Source organism: Myotis myotis, unplaced genomic scaffold, assembly GCF_014108235.1.
Source record: "Myotis myotis isolate mMyoMyo1 unplaced genomic scaffold, mMyoMyo1.p scaffold_m19_p_13, whole genome shotgun sequence".
In the NCBI taxonomy this organism is placed as follows: domain Eukaryota; kingdom Metazoa; phylum Chordata; class Mammalia; order Chiroptera; family Vespertilionidae; genus Myotis; species Myotis myotis.
Window position 1 is genome coordinate 20,980,305 of NW_023416317.1, and position 21,047 is coordinate 21,001,351.

Below are 21,047 nucleotides of genomic sequence, written 5' to 3' on the forward strand. Positions count from 1 at the left end.
CAGCCCCCAGAACAGCCCGAAGAATCACTTCCTAGTTGCTATGTTTTGTAAAGCCAGGGCTCAAGTTTGCATCATCTATTGTAAAGCCAGGGTTCAAGTTCGCATCATCTATTATTTAAGAGGCCCCTTGAGGGCTGAGGAATTAATGCTGGTATTCATGCTGCTGCATTAGTCACATGCAAGGAAAATGTGAAAGCTGGAAAATCAGAAAGGTCTACCAGCCCAGAGGTCCTGAGACTACTTATTGGATTCCATGGATTCTACGCAGATGTCTGGAGGACATGGGGGGCTGGGAGCCCCTGAGAGGGCAGGGTCTTGCACTCCACATCCAAGGCATCGACCAGAACAAAGTCTGGAAACCACAATGGCCTCAGTGCAGTGCAGCAGTTCAGTGAGCAGACTTTGGAGTTATTTGAAGGCCTGAGGACTCAGGTCAGGATTCAAACTACTCACTAGCTCTGTGACTTTCAGCAAATTACTTCAGCTCTCTGTGCTTCAGTGTCTTCATCTGCACAATGGAGATATTAATAGAACCTACTATAGAGGGTCAGTGGGAAGATTAGACTGCTTGAAGAAGATAAAGACCAGTGACATTGTGATTTATAATAAATACTAGGGGCCCAATGCACAAAAATGTGTGCACTGGGGGGGGGGGGGGGTCACTCAGCCAGGCTGGTGCCCTCTTGCAGTCTGGGACCCCTCAGGAGGTAACCACCTGCTGGCTTAGGCCCGCTCCCGGGGGATTGGGCCTAAGATGGCAATCAGACATCCCTCTGGCAGCCCAGCAGCCCTCGGAGGATGTCCCCTTGCCAGCAGGGAGCAGGCCTAAACTGCAGTCGGACATCCTTAGCGCTGCTGAGGAGGCAGGAGAGGCTCCCACCACCACCGCTGTACTGGCAGCCATCAGCCTGGCTTGTGGCTGAGCAGAGCTCCTCCCATGTGAGAGCGCCCTGACCACCAGAGGGCAGCTCCTGCATTGAGAGTCTTCCCCCTGGTGGTCAGTGTGTGTCATAGTGACCAGTCATTCCCAGTCTTTCTGCTGTTAGGGTCAGTTTGCATATTACCCTTTTACTATATAGGATAGAGGCCTGGTGCACGGGTGGGGGCCAGCTGGTTTGCCCTGAAGGGTGTCCCAGATCGGGGTTAGGGGGGGTCCCGCTTGGGTGCCTGGCCAGTCTGGGTGAGCGGCTGAGGGCCGTTTTCAGGCTGGCGGGTGACTGAAGCTCCCAACCTCTCCTCTTTTTCTTTCTTTTTTTATTCTGGGATTTATTTACCTTCTATGGCTGTCGCTGGAGCTGAGAGCAGGCTTTAGCTCTAAGGCTCGGCTCCAGCTCTGAGACCTCGGCTACTGAAAGCAGGTATCTGGGTTTGTTTGGGTTCTAGAATTGTAACACTGTTGCGGTCCTGCTCACACCAGCTCTGACGGCTGAAAACAGGTTTCTGGGGTTTGTTTAGCTTCTATAATTGCAACATTGTTTCTTAGAGTGTAAGCTCAGAGGCCGGCAGTGGCAGGCGGGGAACCTTGTCTTCCTCCATCACCGGAGCAAGCAAGCCTCCTGTTCACTTCAGCTGCCTGGCTGCTGGCCGCCATCTTGGTTGGCAGTTAATTTGCACATCTCACTGATTAGCCCATGGGAAGGGTAGTGAAGTTACGGTTAATTACCATGTTTCTCTATTATTATATAGGATATTATATATAAGTTTGGTCTTCCCTCATGGTTCTTGGCTCACATAGTAGGCACTCAATAAATATTTGTTAAATGAAAAGAAATGAACAACACAGAGAAAATGGCATAATAATAATATATAGTTCATATTCCTCTAATGAAAATAGCTAAAATATGTTAAATATATTTCCTAACCTTAGAAGACAAAATCTAGGCGAAAAAAATTATGGGCATTAATGGAGCTATACAATGAACATGTTTTGCTTTTTTCTGCAATTTCTAATCACTTTTATTCAAGTGTTTTATAAATATTTTTAAAAGTTAATGAGTTTTCAAATGCTTAAAAATATTAGGGAATTATTTTGAAACATTCAAGTTGTTTCATAATCATTTTCAACAAATTTCAACTAGTCAGCAAGTTTAGAAAATAAACTAGTTTAATATCTAAAAATGTATTGGAAAATGTGCCTTAAGATGTTAGGATTTAAAAATGGGGAAAAACAGTTTGGAAACAGTTGTGAACGCCACTGTTTTCAAATTGATCATGTTTGAAACTTAAAGTTTTTGTTACCTTTGTGAAGAAGGAGAAAGAACAAATCAAACATCTCAAAACCACTTAAAAAGAAACATTTCCAAATCTGGGGGGAAAGCCAATTGAAAAATGTCAAGTACACTTTTTATAACTCTGTACTTAATGGTAAAGACCTGAAAATGCATCTGTCAATAGAAAAACTAGAAATAAATAAGGCATTTCAAAGTGGAATATTTCAAAATAATATCAAACATTTTCAGTGAAGAAAGTAAATTGCAGAATCATAGGTAAATCATAATCCCATTTAGATTTTTTCTAGGAAGTTGAATGTGTAAAACATACTCATGCATTTGCATGTCTGGAGCGCTAGTAGCAGTGGTTGCCCCTGGAGTGAGGGACTGGGAGGGTTAAGTGAACATGGGGACTTTAGTTATCCCCTTTTGCACCGTACAAAGATTGGTCAAAGTGTGATGCGTTATCTGCCGAGCTTTTTTCTTTAAAAAATGTAAAAACCATAAAAACAATATTTTAATCACCAGAGGATATAAAGTACTAAGATGAATTAAATCTGTTCTCAGCTTTTGAGGGATTTAAAATACAGTAAAATAGCCAGAAATGTTGAGGAATCATTGTTCTACGATATAAGAAGCTCTATGACAAAGTTCAGGAGATGTACAGATAAAGGAACATCTTGATCTGTTAGGAAGCCTTCCCAAAAGATAAATGGGCCAGTTCTTGAGGGACACCCAGAGCTGGGTCAAAATATTTCAGGGAGGTTAGCATGAAAGGGCACCTTGGGGACACAGGTGGCCTTTAGCTTGGCTGGGGTTGGGCTCAAGACTCCTCTGTGGTTATTCCTAGGAAGGCTGGGTCCAAACTGGGATGAGCTTTGGGATCAACAGGAGGAAAATGAGTCAATAAGTCTTTAAAATTTCTTACAGTGCCAATCTGCTGGAGATGATTACTTTCTGCTTTAGTATATCTGAACACATGTTTATTTCACTCTTTCTTGAAATATATTTCACTTGGTATACAATTCTATGTTTACCATTTTCTTCTTCTTTCTGGAATAGATTCTTCCTTAGAGCCCCCAGAAGATACCAACCCCGAGTAACCTTGGTTTCACATCTCTAGCCTTCGGAACTTCGAAGGAATAAGTCTCTGTTGTCTGAAGCCACCGAGTGTGTTCATTTGTTTAGGGCTGTAAGAAACTAATGCAAGTATAGATCAAAGTTCTTTTCTTTGCACGTGGGTATCTAATTGTTCCACACTGTTTGTTGAAAAGACTATCTATTATCCACTGAATTGCATCTGCAAACTGCATAATAACGCAAAACCTAACTCCAAACAGATCATAGACCTAAATGTAAACCCTAAAACTATAAAACTTGCAGAATAAAACGTAGAAGGCTTTTGTGAGCTTCAGTTAAACAAAGTGTTTTTTTTAGGTATGACATCAAAAGCATGTTCTAGGAAAGAATAAAAAGATAAATGTTATCAAAATGAAACATTTCTGATCTTCAAATAAAAAGACACACCACAGACTAGGAGAAAATATTTGCAAATTTTGTGTCAGGTTGCTCGATCCCCAGTAGACAATATGCAGGAGGCAGCAGATCAATGTTTCTCTCTCATTGATGTTTCTCTCTCTCTATCCCTCTCCCTTCCTTCTCTCTCTCTCTAAAATCAATAAAAACACAACATTCCACTAACAGTTACAGCCTTTGCCTTCATTATATCACTTAATATGCTCAGCAACCCTCTGAAGAAAAGGCTCTGATCTCCATTTTATAGGCAAGGAAACTGAGGCGTAGCAAAGCTAATGAACTTGCCCAAGCCCATCAGTCAGGTAAGTAGGACTTGAACCCAGGTTTTCCTGTTGAATGTTCAGGTTGTAACCCCCTAATCATCCCACTGCGTCAGGGATCCTCAGCCTCTGCACTGTGACTTTGGGGGCCAGGTGATTTCTTGTTGTGGGGCTGTCCTGTGCACTGTAGCATGTTCACCAGCATCCCTGGCCTCTATTCACTAGTTACCAGCAGCATCCCACTCCAGCAATGGCCACCAATGATCTCCCCAGATATTGACAAATGTCCCCTGGCCCAGTTGAGATGTAAGATGCTCCCTGAAGTCCATTTCACTCTCACATTCTACATTCCTGCTTCTGCGAGAAATTCCACCAATTGCCATCCTCCGGCAGAGCAGAGAGGTTGGTGATGCTGTTCATCACACAAAATAAACACAACCTAGTAGAAACCTCCCCCCTGGACTTGCCTACCTTATCCTTACAGGGTGGCAGCTAGTTCAACGGGCACCTTTGTGCTAAAGAAAGGTGCACCCGCTCACAAACAAATTACTGCATTGCATCCTTTTCCCTTTTTAACGTCTTTGAAGTTGGCATGTGTCTTATAATCAACAGCCTATGGAGATTTGATTGGCAGCATCTTGTCTTTCTAGGTTGTACATTAACTAGTGACGCCTCTTACAATCAGTGGCATCCTAAATGTGACGATACACAATTTGCGAAGCCCCCCCCCCACCCCCACACACACCCTAGGGCAGTGATGGCGAACCTATGACACGTGTGTCAGAGGTGACACGCAAACTCATTTATTTGGTTGAATTTTTCTTTGTTAAATGGCATTTAAATATATAAAATAAATATCAAAAATATAAGCCTTTGTTTTACTATGGTTGCAAATATCAAAAAATTTTTATATGTGACACGGCACCAGAGTTAAGTTAGGGTTTTTCAAAATGCTGACACGCCGAGCTCAAAAGGTTCGCCATCACTGCCCTAGGGGAACACAAATGTTAAAAAGTCACCACCTCTGAACAGAGGTGACCCCAAAGGCCATGGCTTGGCAAGGGAACAGTGGGTTGGCATGAAGAGAAAGGGAGAGCCCCAGGCAGCATTTCCGCCCCAGGGGCATTGGGTGAGCCTGTTGTCCCTCACTGCCCAACCCCAGAGGCTCAAAATGAAAATATCATCAGAGAGCAGTGCAGAGCACATGGCTTCCCAAGCCAGAACTAATGTCAAGTTACACTTTCTTGAAACAGTTTTCAATGTTTTTCAAAGCCCAACAAAGCAGCTTGTTTTACAGACTGAGACTGCCAGCCACTTACCTGCAATTCAAAGGCAAATGAATAAACATCCACGATATGATGTGTGTGTGCGTGTGTGTGCGTGTGTGTGCGTGTGTGCTTTAAAGGGAAATGCTCCCTCAACAGGAGACAAATGTAGCAAAACAGCTATTAATATTGTTCCCTGAAGAAGAATGAGTTAGTACAAAACTGGGAAGGACAGGAGCCGTGCATCTTTCTCTGTCTCATAAACACAGCCGTCCTGGAAATTGATGTGATTACTTGTGAAGCCAGAGTTCCTCTCTTTTTTCTTCTTTGATGGCTGTGTGTGCCTTAATGTGCTTTAAATGTGTAATAAAAATATAATGAAAAACATACATTTATTCAATGTGGCTGCTGCAACATATGCTAGAAAGCCCAGATCCTATAAAGTTGAATTTTATGGCACTTCTTAAACCCGTTCCTTCCCCTTACAGCCGCCCGACAATATTGGTCAGAATTTAGTGCTTCTCTCCCCAAGCTCCGTCTCCCAAGAAAAGTACAGAGCTTGGACTTCCAGTTCCCATTCCTGCTCCTTCCAGGCTAGCTCCCACGAACCCCTATCGCCCTCTTCTTCTCAGCCTCTCTCTCTATCTCACCCCAAAATCATCCATGCTACACGTGCTCATCAAAAAAATCATATCAAAGCCACGTGACCAGGCTCCCCATCAAAAACAAATTTTTTGTTAAAATGTTAAACAGTGGAGTTAGGTGGGCACTCAGTAAACTACAGCCCGTGTGCCGAATCTAGCCCTCCTTTTTCTACAAATAAAGTTTTATGGGGACACAGCTTACTTGTTTGTTTAGCTATTATCTATAGCCACTTCATGCTACCAAGGTGGAATTGAGTAGAGATTGGCTAACCCACAACGCCTACAACATTTACCATCTGGCCCTTTGTAGGAAAAAGTTGCCGACCCCTTGGTCAGAGCTGGAAGCCTGGTTCACATCCCAGCTCTGTGCTTTCCAGCTCTCCCCTGTGGGTGAGCGAGTTACCCTCTTTATGCTTCAGTTTCCTTGTGAGTCAAATGGAGATAAGAAAAAGAACTTACATCCTAGGGCTGTTGTGAAAATGCACAGCACTCGGACCAGTGCCTGGCTCGAGCCGCACTAAGAACTCAAATGTTGGGTGTTGTTATTGTGTCAACCGGCGTCCTCTGCTCACTAACATTTTCTGCCTTCACTCCCCAAAGAACAGAAAACTTGGTCCACCGTTCCCTGTCTTCCCTTCCTAACCTTTCTCTGTCTTCTCAACCCCCCGCCTTGTCCTGCATCTTCCCCGGGCCAATACCACCCCTCAGATCTGCGTCACTGGGCTCCTCCACATGACCAACTGCTACCACTTCTGAAATCTGCACTCCATTCCACTTTTCAGTGGCCCCTGAGACTGTGGACTGTGCCCTGCTTGGGGATGGACTTCCTCCCTGGGACTATCCACCCAAGGGCATGGATTGACTAGGACCGTGGCAGTCAGGTCTCACGCTTTAGAGAAAATCGGTGTCTTCCCCACACTCAGCCCACCATGAAAGCCACATGAAACAGCCTGCTCTCACACTGGCCGCATTCCACCACGCAGTGTGAGACCTGCAGGGCCCCCGCCTTCACTCTGATACCTGCCTTAATGACATGAGGATCTTTGGTTACCCTACTCTGAGGACTGAAAATAACTTGTCTTCTTTTTTATACATTTTATAAATTGATATTTTTTAGAGAGAGGGGAAGGAAGAGGGAGCGAGAGAGAAACATCGATTAGTTGCCTCCCTTACAAGCCCCAAACGGGGATCAAACCCATAACCTGGGTACGTGCCCTGACTGGGAGCCAAACCCATGACCTTTCAGTGTATGGGACGGCACCCCAACCAACCGAGCTACCCCAGCCAAGGCTAACTTTCCTTCTTTGAAAACAATCATAACAATGTGGGCTCTCCAAAAAGCAGCCCTTAGATGGCAATGGGGAGTCGGACCAGAGTGCACCAAAATGGTCAAGAGGCCAGGATGCGGTCACCTGCAGCCTCAGAACATGTGTCAAATACACTCCCCCCAGGGAAAGGAGGGCGTGGGGTTAGGTGAGACTGAGATTTTATGTAAAAACTGAAACCCACTTGTTAAATAAGGCTGCCATGTGGCTGTTAGAAAAGAATTGCCTTAACCAGAAGCAACTGAACGTGTCTGAATTTGGAACAAAGAATATTTATTCTTCTGATAGAATTGCTCCGGGGTGTTTGCAATAAGAGCCGATCTCCACCTGCAAGGTATTATTAACCTTACTAGGCTGTCAATCAACCTCTGTTTTTCACGTCATTTGTCCTAGAAGAAAACCCACTCCTCTGCACATAAGATGCATTATTTCTCCTCACCGGTACTACAGAAAAACCCTGTCCTTATAAATGACATATGGAGTGTTTTAGACTTTTCCTCTCCTTATTGTAACCACTGACACTCTAAAGTTAGGGGGGCCACATTGTGCAATGCGGTAAGTGAGAGGCAAGGCTATTTTTAACATTAAGCAGCCATTTCGAAGTCCCTCCTTTTGCAGCACTTGTTCAGGCACTCACTCAATCAAGACCAGTTTTCTTGGTATTTGTGTTCTCAGTTGTTAAAGGCGGGAAGAGAATGTGAAAGCATTAATAAGCTATAATTGTTGCCTTCAGAGAATGTAAAGGTCAACGGTGTCGCAGAGAGCATTTGTTATTTAGGGTCTGCCCAGCATCATTCCCTCCCTTTTGGTGATGGCCCCATGACCTCAATACAGATAGTTCCGACTCCCATTCCAATATGAGGTCACATGACCCAGGTCAGTAGATCAGCTCACGTCTAGGACACGGTGATTGGGTCAGAGGTGACCACATGATCGAGTTTGTCCTGTCAGAGTGAACTCCAGGGCTTATGTGGCACCTTCAAGGAAAAGGTGCTTCCTCCTCTTTCTGTTGAATGTGAACCAAAATGATTTAGGCTGGAGCTGCGGCAGCATTTGCTCCCAAAGAGGAGAGGCTAGCTGAGAACGCAGCGAAAACAGAGGAAGCAGAGCTCAAGGATGGAGAGATGGGAATGGGATCTTGATGACACTGTTAGCATCCTGAACCAAACATTCATCTCTCTCTGCACATGTTGGTGATGGGACCCAATAACGTCCCTTTCATGGCAAGGCCAGGTCACATCAGATTTTCTGATAAATAGATGTTTAACCAACCCAAGGTGAAGTGAGATGGTATTTTCTGAAGAGGAAACTCAGATGCCCATCAATCCCATGAGGCAACAATGTAATGTGGCCATTGAGAGACTGAATGTGTCCTTAGTATGTAATGTCAGAAATAAAGACTGTAGACCCACAGAGATGTAGTCCTTAATTTTGGCTGGTCAGACCCCATCTAGAATACTATTCTCAAATTTAAGGTATATCACCAGACAAATGGAAAATATTCATGCCCTAACTGGTTTGGCTCAGTGGATAGAGCATCGGCCTGCGGACTCAAGGGTCCCAGGTTCAATTCCGGTCAAGGGCATGTACCTTGGTTGTGGGCACATCCCCAGTAGGGAGTGTGCAGGAGGCAGCTGATCGATGTTTCTCTCTCATCGATGTTTCTAACTCTCTATCCCTCTCCCTTCCTCTCTGAAGAAAATCAATAAAATATATATATATATATATATATATATATATATATATATATATATATATATAAAAGAAGAAAATATTCATAGGAGGGAGAGCAAGATGAGGTAGTTTCTACAAACCATGTTTGAAGAATGACTGAAATACTTGAGATGTTTGTCTAGGAGAAGAAAAAAACAAGAGAAGTAATAATTTTACAGTGCATTTCCCAATGACAAATGTCTGAATGGTTGGGGCATCTTAAGGACCACCAAATCAATGATGTTCTCCTCTTACATGTATTTCAAGCCAGCCTTTGGTTTTTTACTTAGACTGAGGGACTGAAAACCCGACAGTGTGCTTTGCCGGTCTGTGACAGGGAGCCTAAAAGTAGAATGAATCAATGTTACGTGGAAGTTAATTAGGTTACCGGCGATGTTGGAGTATTGGATGTCATTCATTCATCCAGCGTTGCCTGCTCTTAGTTATCACCAAAGGCAACTGCGTGGGAGCAGTTCTCATGTCAGCCCAGTCAGATTCCTTAACAAACTGAAACTTAAAGGAATGAACGCTAAAGCATAGCACAGCTGCCCAATCGATGCAATTACAGCCCTGCCCACAGCTCTTCAATCTCATGTGACTCAACAGCATATTCCAGCATCAGGGGGTTTATGTGGCAAACACTTTGGAGTGTCCAATGATCACAGGACACTGTGACTGTACACTCTGGTGGTTGAGCAGGAGGCAATGTACGCGCTTAAAGAACTCATCAGTTAGTGTGTGATCTTGCACACGTAAGAGAAGCCCAGGGGAGTGCAGAGAAGGCATCTAAGACACATTCGGTTCCTCTTTCTCTTGTTCCAGACCAGGGGTGGGGAATCTTTCTTTCTGCCAAGGGCCATTCAGATATTTACAACATCATCTGCAGGCCATACAAAATGATCAGCTTAAAAAATTAGCCTGCTATAGTTGGCCAAACATTTAATTAACTCACCCCTAACGCCTTGGCAGGGCCAGACCAAATGATTGCATGGGTCTTATACTCTGACAAGGGTCGGGCATTCCCCACCCCTGCTCTAGACAGACACAGCTACCAATCCTGACAATCTTTCCCATTGAGCCTCAATACAACCTCAGAATCCTTCTCAACACAACTTCCCAGGCCGCTGTTATTAATCCACCAGCTTTTATTCCTGAGATGAAATCTACTTCCCACACTTGAGTTAGAGTTTACAGAGAGAGAAAAAATTGACTCCTGCTGCAGAGATTGCTGGTACTAAAGGAGTAGCTACAATGTCTCCATAGAGATTTGAGTAACACTGTCCTTATATGGAGGAAAAACAACGTGAACCATGACTGAGATGTGAACAAAGAGCAGAGGAGTTTGGCTAAAGTCCACGAGAGTGAAAATGAGGCCGGAATTAAATGATTGAGACCTTAGGGGCTACACTGCAACTAGAAGTTATTTGGAAGGTCAAAAGGACCATCAAGGATATTATATCAGAAAAGCGTTATGTTTTAAAAATATCAACGGCTGGATTCTAGGAAGACCAAGAACAGGAAGAGTAAAAAATATATTAAAATACAGAGGGATGAGTTAAACAGTCAAAGCATATAGAGGAGAGAGTATGTAGGCCTGGCAATGAAAGAGTGAGCTGGAAGAAGCATCATGAAGGAGGAATCATGGTGTTCTGGCCCCGAGAGTGGAAGGATGAGGGAGGGAAACGCCGTTTGAGTGAGTGAGAGGATATGGAATCAATAGTGAAGACAGAGAAGGCTGGTTCTGTTTGGACCAGGCTGAGCTTGAATGTGCTAGGACATGCTGTTGACATTTTCAGGTAGACATCGAAGGGGAAATAGAACTTGAGGAGAATAGAAGGTGGAGACATGGAGGTCAGAGCTCCAGTCATGAGGAAGTAGGAGTGTGGTGTGGATGAGAAGAAGGATGGCCAAGGGGCTCCTTCAAATAAAGGCTGTATTCAGGAAGCAGTCTGAAGTCAGGGAGTCAGTGAAGAAACCAGAAATGGGGCACACAGTTTTCTAAGGTAACAGTTCCTATCCGGGGTTAAGATGATTCTGAATCAAACAGGATCTTCCGGGGGAGGTGGAGAAGCAAGCCCCTGGAGCAGCATTGCACTGCCTGTTGTGTCAGAAGCACTCACTTCCTGGACCTGCAGACCTCGCGGTGGAGAGAGCTGTGCACAGAGCTGTGAAGAGACTATTTCAGGGACACATTCAGGTCCCAGCCTAACTGGTCTCCAAGGGCTAAACACTCATGTACCCAAGTCCATTTATGGCACCCATTCTGAGTCCGTCCTTGGCTTGATGATGGGGATACAGAAGTGAATGAAACCCAGCATTTGTTAATACTTGAATATGTTGGCAAAACAATTGTCTATCCAAGGGGACGGGTAATCAGAAGGGCTAACCAAGTCTAAGAGGTTCGTCCTTGACTTTCAAGAGCCCTGTACTGGTCCTGGTACAATTAAAGTGGGATGGATACATGGAGGGAGTATATATTCATCGATGATAGTGACATGGAATAATTGTTAACATGTTAGAGTTAGCATCTTTCTCATCTCCCTGCTAGCAAAAGAAGATATTGGTTTAATCCTTTCTCTTTCTATATCCTGCAAAAAGGATATTACAATTGTCACAGATTTTCTTCTCTAATTTTTTGGGGGGAAGGACCAAAAAACCCACGTATATATATATGTTGATTCCTGTTTTCCCATTCTCAAAACTGAGAGTTACTAACATAATTCACCACTCCGTCCCCCAACCCTGCTCTATATGGGTGGTATGGGGTGGGGACAGAATGTCTAAAATAAGGAAGAGAAACTTTCTGAGGATAAGAGTGAGCAGTCACTAAATATCACTAGTGCAACTGTATATTTTAGAAGTATTAAATTATTTGACTGTTTTTTTAAATATATTTCTCTATTGATTTTAGAGAGGAAGGAAGAGGAAGAGAGAGAGATAGAAACATCAATGATTAGAATCATTGATTGGCTGCCTCCTGCACGCCCCCGACTGGGGATCAAGCCTGCAACCTGGGCATGTGCCCTTGGCCGGAATCAAAGCCGGGACCCTTCAGTCCACAGGCCGACGCTCTATCCACTGAGCCAAACTGGCTAGGGCTTATTTGACTGTTTTAATGTCAAATGCACCTACTATATGTGTGTGTGTGTGTGTGTGTGTGTGTGTTTGTGTGTGTGTGCAGTTGCACATATATATATACTTACTATATATATATATATGCACATTTTAATACAAATACAAGCAAAGAAAATGATTTTGCATCCATATCTATTCGAGTCAACCACTGTTTGCTTTTTTTTTAAATCCACACTGTATTAGATGAAAATATGTTTTAAGCAAGCTTTTTAGAGCAACAAAATACTTACAAAAGCAATAATAGAAGACACAATTGATACTATGTCTATATATGAATAGGAAAGCATTCTGGCATAAAATTTAGTGTCCTTTTTTCACGACAGTACATTTAATTTCAAGGAACACATAGAGGTGGCTTCAAAGATAAATCATTTTTATTTTCAGTTGCTTCAGGGGCAAATTTTAATGGTAAATTTTAACTACCCTCTCCTTTTTTCTTTTAAAAAGGGATACAGAAAAAATGGGAAAATTTAATTTTTCAACCCTGTAGCATAAGTATTAGAAACATTCAGAAACAAACAAACAAAAAAATGGAGAAGTGGGAGGGGAGTGAAAAAAGCTTTTGGCTATTATATTGTTACAATATATCACTACTATCCCATAAAATTTTTATGCGACATCTCAAGATGTGATTTTAAAAAGTCATAAGTTTAAAATAAAACTGTTCCTCTGGTTCCCACCTAATCAGTCTATATGGGAAGCTGTAGCAAATATTATACCTGAATTCTGAGAGAAAATAGAAAGCAGGCTCAAGGGGCAGGGGGAGGGGAGACAAAGAATAAAGAAAAAAAAAACACATTATTTTTATTGTATTTTATGTTAATACAGTAAAATATAAAAATTATATTTTTTTTATTTTTTAACAATATAATTACTCATTAAACCATTCGCAAAATCTGTAGAAAGCTGGCAAAGGCTCTATCAGTCTAATGTCAAATATTGTAAAAGTTACAGTTATTTTTCATTTCCTCCATTAACCCATCCATCCATACACCCCACCGTCCATCCATCCACCCCACTATCCATCCATCTATCTATCCATCCATCCACCCCATTGTCCATTCATCCATCCACTTCATCATCATCCATCCATCCATCCATCCATCCACCCACCTACCATCATTTAGCCATTCCTCCATCCACCACTCTATCCATGCACGCATCCATTAATTTCATTTACCAAATGTCCAATTAATCAATGAAATACAAAGTGTCAACCTCAACACTCTTTGAAAAATATCATCTTAATAACTTTAGAGCAAGGCTGACAGAACTATGACACAGGAGAGGTCCCAAAAAGTACTGAGAGTTCAGAAGAGATAGCAACCTCACAGCGAAGATCAAGGAGCCTTCCCTGGAGCAGAAGACCGAAGGCGGAAATGAAGACGCAGTGGTGGCTAATTCATTCCTGGCAGATGAGGCTGAATCAGAACATATATTATTAATAAACAGCTGCTGTTTTAAAGCAAGATCATTACATATACCAGAGAAACATCTAACTATTTCTGCAAACCACTCCTGGAAAGTTTTACCATAAACCAAAAAAAAAAAGAATGGCGATCAAGAAGAAAGTGGCAGGTCTGGGTGGATTTTTTTAAACTTTGTTAAGCAGAAAGTCCCACAATGCCTTTCTGAGGGGGGTCTACAATCAAAATGTCATCAGCTTGCCTCCTCCGGTTTTTCCGATCTCTCGGGAAAATTGCTCTTTAAAGAAAACCATGGCAGCGCATTTCCGCCCTTCTCTATGCAGCTGTCCAAAAAGGTGGCATTTGGTTAATGTCAGCACTCAGGTATCATTCACATCAGATCCTGTGATTTTTTTTTTTTTTTTGAACTTAGGGTCTTACTTCAGGTATAATATTTGCTACAGCTTCCCATATAACAATAAGCCATGTACAAAAGCCCTTCACCACCACTCCACCTGCAAAAAAATAAAAAGGGAAAGAAAAGAAAAAGGCTAAACTCCCTGGGTCTGTTAAGAGGTAACTGAGCAGTCTCTCTGGCGCCCAATCATTTAGCGCCAAGTTCCTGGGCAGCAGCCCTGCTTCTTTGTCTCCTATCCTTCACTTCTCTTTCCTCAACTCCATGGGACTCCATGCTGGGACTTCTCTCCACAGTGGCAGGCTCCTCTCCTGTTTTCCCATCAGCAGCCCCACTGTTTAATCAAGGGAGCTAATCAACTGTGGAGTTCATAACGGATGTCAGTACCATTTCCTGTGTTATGATTGATGAGTCTAAGTTGGGACTTAATGCCTCTGTTCAAAATTAGCTGACAATAGAATCGAGATTAATACCATTTTTTAAGCTGCATTGTGGCAGCGAACAAAAGTAGTTCTCCTGCAGCAATTGTAACACCCAGCTGACACTGGGGGCGATTTTACGCAGAGCCTAGAAATTTCCTTCTAATAACTACATATATTTTTAACATGCGTTAATGTCAATGTTCTATTTATGACAATGGATATTGTTTTTTCATGAGTAGCGGTGATAAAAAATTTCCTTTGTGCAGACATGTTTTTAAAAATTGAGTTCTCCGCACACATGTATGTTTTGAGTAAATAAATTTCTATCCACCTCCTCTTCCGCCAAACATCAAAATCACTTACTGAGTCACCTTTTTCCTACCTCAATCTCTTTCTGGCTCTCTGATCCATTCTCGCCCTTAAAGTAAAAGCTAATGAAATGCAGATTTCTCAAAGACAACTCCCTGGGGCAGCTCTCCCTGTGAAACCAGTGACCCTGTCTTGTCTGTCAGTCCTGCCTCCAGCAGGCACTGCTTCCTTTACAGCGTCTTTTCCATTCTCTCCTATTTTCCTTTATTTTTTGATTAATCAACAATGCTTTTTTGTAATAAAGTAATAATCTCAAAAGAACGTCTTGATAGATTGCAACCATTAAAGGACTTTCTCCACAGAGAAATATACTTGAAATATTATTCATCAGGTTGAGGGAAAGGGGTGGGGGGGTGCCTGTGGAGGAGTCCTTAGCAGTTACAAAAGGAAAAACTAATAAGACTAAAATCACTCATTTCAATGCAATGGGGAAAGAGTGATTTTTAAATTATTAAGTTCCTGAGAAAACAAAATAACATTATTGCTTTATAAAATTGGGCAGAATGCAGATGATCTTCTGCATAACAATAAGTAACTCTATTCTCTTGATCCTTTAAAATCTTCATTAGCCCCTAGAAACAGTTATCTCCTGAGATAACAAAGATCTCAACAATTACCCTATTATGTAAATCCCTTTCCATTTGCTTTACTTAAACCTCAGGAGCACTGTAACCTATGGAGGAAGAGGACTCCATTCATATGAACTGCATTTATCTTCTCCAGGAGTTGCCACCCACTGTCCTGGGTAGAACTCCTGTTGCCCCCTGGGGAGAAGGCTCCATAACATCTCAATCTGATTGTATAACTGGCTAGTAAAAGTCTCAGGTTGATTCTTGAGACTCGGTTGTGTTTGTTTCAAAGCATCAACTTCCTGTCCAGTTCCCAGCCAGCCTCTCTGCCTTCCCTCACCAATGCGGGCTGCAAGGGCGACGCAAGATCCTAGAACAGAGGCAGGTGGACAGCACCTGCAGTTTCTTGCACATCCCCCATTTCTTCATGAATGGTGGCGAGAGGGAGAGAGAGGAGAGGGAAACAGACATCTTTCTTTGGCTGGTCATAACTACGCTCTCCAGGGACTAGAGGAGCATGTGTCGGGGCTCCAACAGGCGCTTCTGGAGGGGCCTTCACTCCACTCCCCGCCTCACAAGCAAGGCCTCAGCTCCTCAGCAGAACACTGAAGGCCCTTCACAACCTGATTCAAAACTCTCTTTCCAACCTCAACTCCTGCAAGTCCACTCCAGGGACCCGAGTGCCAGCTCCATGAAACTTCTGTCAATTTGCTCCGTTCCGCATCCTGGCTGGTCCCTTTGGCCCCTTATCCCTCAAATTAGGTGGCCTTTCTTCCCTTCTCAGCTCTCTAAATTCTTATGCATCTACCAGTCTTGAGAAGCATCTGTCTTCCAGGTGGGGGGGTTGGGAGGGTGGGCTGGGAATATGCCTGGTTCCTCTGGAATTCTGAAACAGGAGACTCTGTAACTATAAGCCCTAAAATCAGGAGAAAACAAAATATACAAACATATTTCTTTATGTCATCAAAACATACAGGTGCTATTTCCCTTTGCTTTCAGTACTTTCTATAATGCTATTACCTTCTCTAGCTAAAAGTCAGTTTAAAAATAACAATAAGCCATATACAAAAGCAATCGGGAAAACATTTAAAATTTCTTTCACAAGCCACATCTTCACTCCCACATAAATGATGCTGTTTCCTTAAATCAAATAAATTATAAATATGCTCTATCAAAATAAAAACCCTAATTATCTTACTGAATGTTGTCTCCTTGAGAAAACACACACACACGCGCACACACACACACGCACACACACACTACATCCTGAGGGAATACACACACACAGCAGAATTTCATCAAGACAGCTTTTATATGTCGTCTCACATAATCACCTAATGGAAAATTGCAAGGTGATGCTTTACATCAAAAACAACAAAATAGCCCTAGCTGGTTTGGCTCAGTGGATAGAGTGTCAACCTGTGGACTAAAAGGTCCCAGGTTCAATTCCACTCAAGGGCACATGCCCAATGGGGAGCATGCAGGAGGCAGCCAATCAATGATTCTCTCTCATCATTGATGTTTCTATCGATCCTCTTCCTTCCTCTCTGAAATTAACAAAAAATATAGTTTTTAAAAGTACAACAATCAGATGATGTTAAAACACCATATTCCCTGTGCCAAAGAATAAAACAGTAAAAAATATTCTAAATTTACATCTATAAATCAATGGTCTTTTTACAACTGACAGGAGATTTAAAATTGGTTATCTGGAATAGAATTTTCTATCATGTTATTTATTTCCCCTTCTCTCCCTAAAATAAACTATCTGTATAGAAATCATCTATAGTTTAGGAAAAATGTTTGCTTTAACTGAGTAAAACGTTTCTATTTGTTTTCTGAAGTGACTTTTGTTTACGGTTTCATTAGGCAACATTCAGTAGTAGAGATATAGGTTGAAAATTAGTTTGGACTTTTCCCTTCTTAGAAGGTTTAGCAAAATTCCCCTAATGGATTCAGGTGGCAGCTATGTGGGGGTCCCGTGGGAGGCAGTGTATGGGTGGGTAACCGATTGTCTTCACCCATTAGATCTTCCCCGGGGTTGGCCTCCAGGTTCCAGGCAGTACAGCTCCGGGCATCTAAAACTAAACAAATCCCTCCTCTCCAGCTCTCAGGTTTTCCTGGCTGTGCAACTGGACAAATGCAGTACAGTTTCTTCCATTAAGGCCAAAAGTACCATAGACTTTAATTTTAATTTAAAATGCAATCTTTTACTAGAGGCAAACAGAGTCTTTAGGGAAGCACAATACTGGTTGGTCTAAATGAAGTAGGCAAATGATGTAAAATAAACACTGGCTATCACCAGCTTCTGGAAAATGACACGACTGACCTTTTCTGACCACCATGTGAGGTGTGGATGCGATCGTATGGGCCCTCACCTGGACAAGCCCACCAAGCATGAACTCAAAATCTGTCATACGGGACTATACCTAGAATTGTTGGTATAATGGGGGTAAGAGCCCCACTCAAGAAAAATGTTATATAATCTATTGAAACTGTGAATTCTGTTAAAAAATTGCTCATGCTGATAAGTGGCTGTTATCCTATATAATAAAAGGCTAATATGCAAATTGTCCCCTCGACAGGGAGTTCAACCAGGAGGCAGGGCTAGCCCACCAACTTCCTGTGGCCCCTCCCCCCAGCTGGCCCCAGCCAGGCTCCCCATCAGGGGTGGGTCCAGCTAACCAACTTCCCACATCCCCTCCCCCTCCCCCACATCCCCCTCCCCCGGTGGCCAAGTCAACTGGACCCCACCCATGCACAAATTTGTGCACCGGGCCTCTAGTACAAAAATAGAAATAAAAGGTGTGTCCTTCCACTGGGAATTTTGGTGGCTTGGAAACAGCACAGTGCACCTAGCAGTGAGTGTCTGAGCATCACTATGCTCAATAGAGGTCCCAGCTCTGACAATAACTAAATGTGCTGTTCAGGGGTGGGACATCACAGCTTATGAATATCCTTAATTCTTGAATTCCTCAATTGTAAAGTTGGATGAAACTGGGGTCTTTCAAAAGTTTTAAAACTAGTTAAGGAAACTTAACTAGTGAAAAATCTCAATCTAATTGTATAACCTGGTTAGTAAAACAGTCTCAGGTTGATTCTTTAGACTCTGTTGTGTTTGTTTAAAAGCATCAACTTCCTGTCCAGTTTCCAGCTAGCCTCTCTGCCTTCCCTCACCAATGCAGGCTGCAAGGGTGACTCAAGATCCTAGAGAGGAGGCAGGTGGACAGCACCTGCAATCTCATTTTGCTCCTGTGAAATCTTGTGCAAGACCCTGTAACATAAATGGACCAAAGATTCCACTCCTCTAATTGAAGAGACGAGGTAAGGGAGAGGCCCATTAATCCTGGGGAAACCCTGGAAATCTAAGGGCCATGGTCTGAAATAGGCTGGGCTGTGGAGGACAACTTCTCAAAATCTTTCCAGCTCCAGCTCTCAAAATCAGGACTCTACCAAGTATAGCCTTTAAGACGATATTAAGTCCAGCCCACTGCCTGATTTGGTAAATAACATTCTACTGGAACTCAGCAATGCCATTCATTTAAGTACTGTCTATGGCTGTTTTCATACTGCAAGGACAGAGTTGTGTGGTGTGGCAAGACCTAACCTTTTACTTTCTATCCCTTGGCAGAAAAAGTTTGCCGATCTATGCTAAATATTTTTAGCTCAATAACTGGCTCACAGTGGGGATTCAATCAATGCTAGCATCCCTCCCATCACATAATTCTGCAGTTAAAGAAAATGAGATGCCAAGTTGCTGGTTGGAACACTTTCCAAAGAGTAAGCCAATCTACAAAGATTACATGGACAAAGATTAAGAGGATAAAACGGGCTGGATTGAGTTTCAAATAATGTGAATCAGTCATCATTCTAACCACGCAATTGATGAGTAAAGTAATGGTGTCACTTTCTTTCTCATCAAGCATCGTCCCAACCCAGGGGCCTTCAGAAAAAGAAATAGAAATCTCAGGTGGCTACTTGCTGAATGAGGAATGGGCGAGTCCAAAAAGAGAAAATCAGGTGCCTTGGATCATTTAGTCAATAAAAAGCAAATAAAATCATCAATCTGGTTATTAGAAAGCAAAACTGTAAAGACACCAAGAAGATAGAAAACCAGAAAAAAATATTAGTGATTGCAGCAGCCAACAGATCAGAGCGCTTCCTAAAGCAAATGGCATCCACATTTCAACATGGGATTCGCATATAGTACGCAGGGATATTCTTATCCATCACTCAACTGTGGGAAACATGGCTTTGGCCATTAATTAATTACTGGATTGTCACAACCCATTTTATGTTCACCCATCTTTTCTTTTCATAAGCTGACTTTGTTAGCACTTCTTTTTGTAATGACAGTCTCCTGACAAGCACCTCTCCCATACCTGTCATTTTACAATGGAATCTGCTGAGGAGGGTGGGGAATCCCATATGTATAGAGACTTCAATACCTCGCCATCTAGCCTCACACGTGGTTCTGAAACAGCAGGGAAGGGTGTGGAACTGCCATTCTGATGCCACATAGGTGAGCAAGAGCCCTAAGGAAATACATAACTTCTTTTTTATATGTAACTTCTTTAACTGTGTGCAGAATTAACAACTCTACCTCAGATGCATGTCAGTGAATCCTGGGATTAGTTCTCTATTTGGGCTGACGAGTAGTTATTTCTGAGCTCCTATCATTACCAGGATAACTAATTTATTGAATGCCATGACCAGTGTTAACATCCTACAGAGCAGGGTATGCGATGGGGCTTGCTGGGAACAAGGAAAGGGGGACTTCACAGACTTTTTACAAATAATATTAAGATCAGAATTTTAGTTTTGTGGGGTTTTTTTGCCACTTGTCTTGGCCACATTTCATATTCTCAATCCTCTGGGTCTACACAGCCCTGCTGTCATCCAGCCACACCTGTGAGCACCAACCACATCAAGGGTTGCCTGATCATGGTGTCATCTGCTTATCTCTCTTTATGGACACACTACTAGACTGCAAACCCCATGGGCACTAAAAGGAAGTCTTACTTATCTATAAGTTTCTTATCCCTAACATAACATACGGTATCTTCCTCTTCTGTTTAGTAAATATTTGTTCACTTAACGTACACAAGGCTTTGCTAGTATGACAAGGGTCATGCAAACTGGGAAATCCTGTAGGGCACACACCGTATTTCTCTTCTATGTATCACAGTGCTTACCTTCAACAAGGCCTCTCACACAGTAGCCACTGAAAGAATGTTTGTGGAAAGAAGAAAGGATTTTAACTGGGAGGTGAAAAGTCCATTGGATGCCATGAAAATATGACTTTGACCAAACATGTTGTGGGACTAAATCAGGAGTCCATGATTATTTTCTGCACAGAGCCAACAGGAAGTATTTCAGGCTTACAGGTTTTACTGTCTCTGTTGCAACCACTCAATTCTGCTATTGTTTGTTGTACCAAAAAAGCAGACTTAGACTACCCTATCTAATAAAAGACAAAAAGGGTAATTGACCGTACCTTCGCTACGCTTCCCATTGGCTAATCAGGGCGATGTGCAAATTAACCGCCAACAAAGATGGCGGTTAATTTGCATACGTAGGCTCCAAGCGGTGGAGCGAAGCCAAAAGGCCCCAAAGCCAGCCAAGCAGTGAGGCCTCCCGGCCCTGGGATCAGCGGAGCAGCGAAGCCTGATGGCTGGGGGGGATGGCTGGGCGGGGGCGGGGGGGGGGCCCCTCTGGCCGGAGCCCAGCCAGAGCGAAGGCCTGGGTCTGGGTGCCGGAGGAAAACTGGTGCCAGCA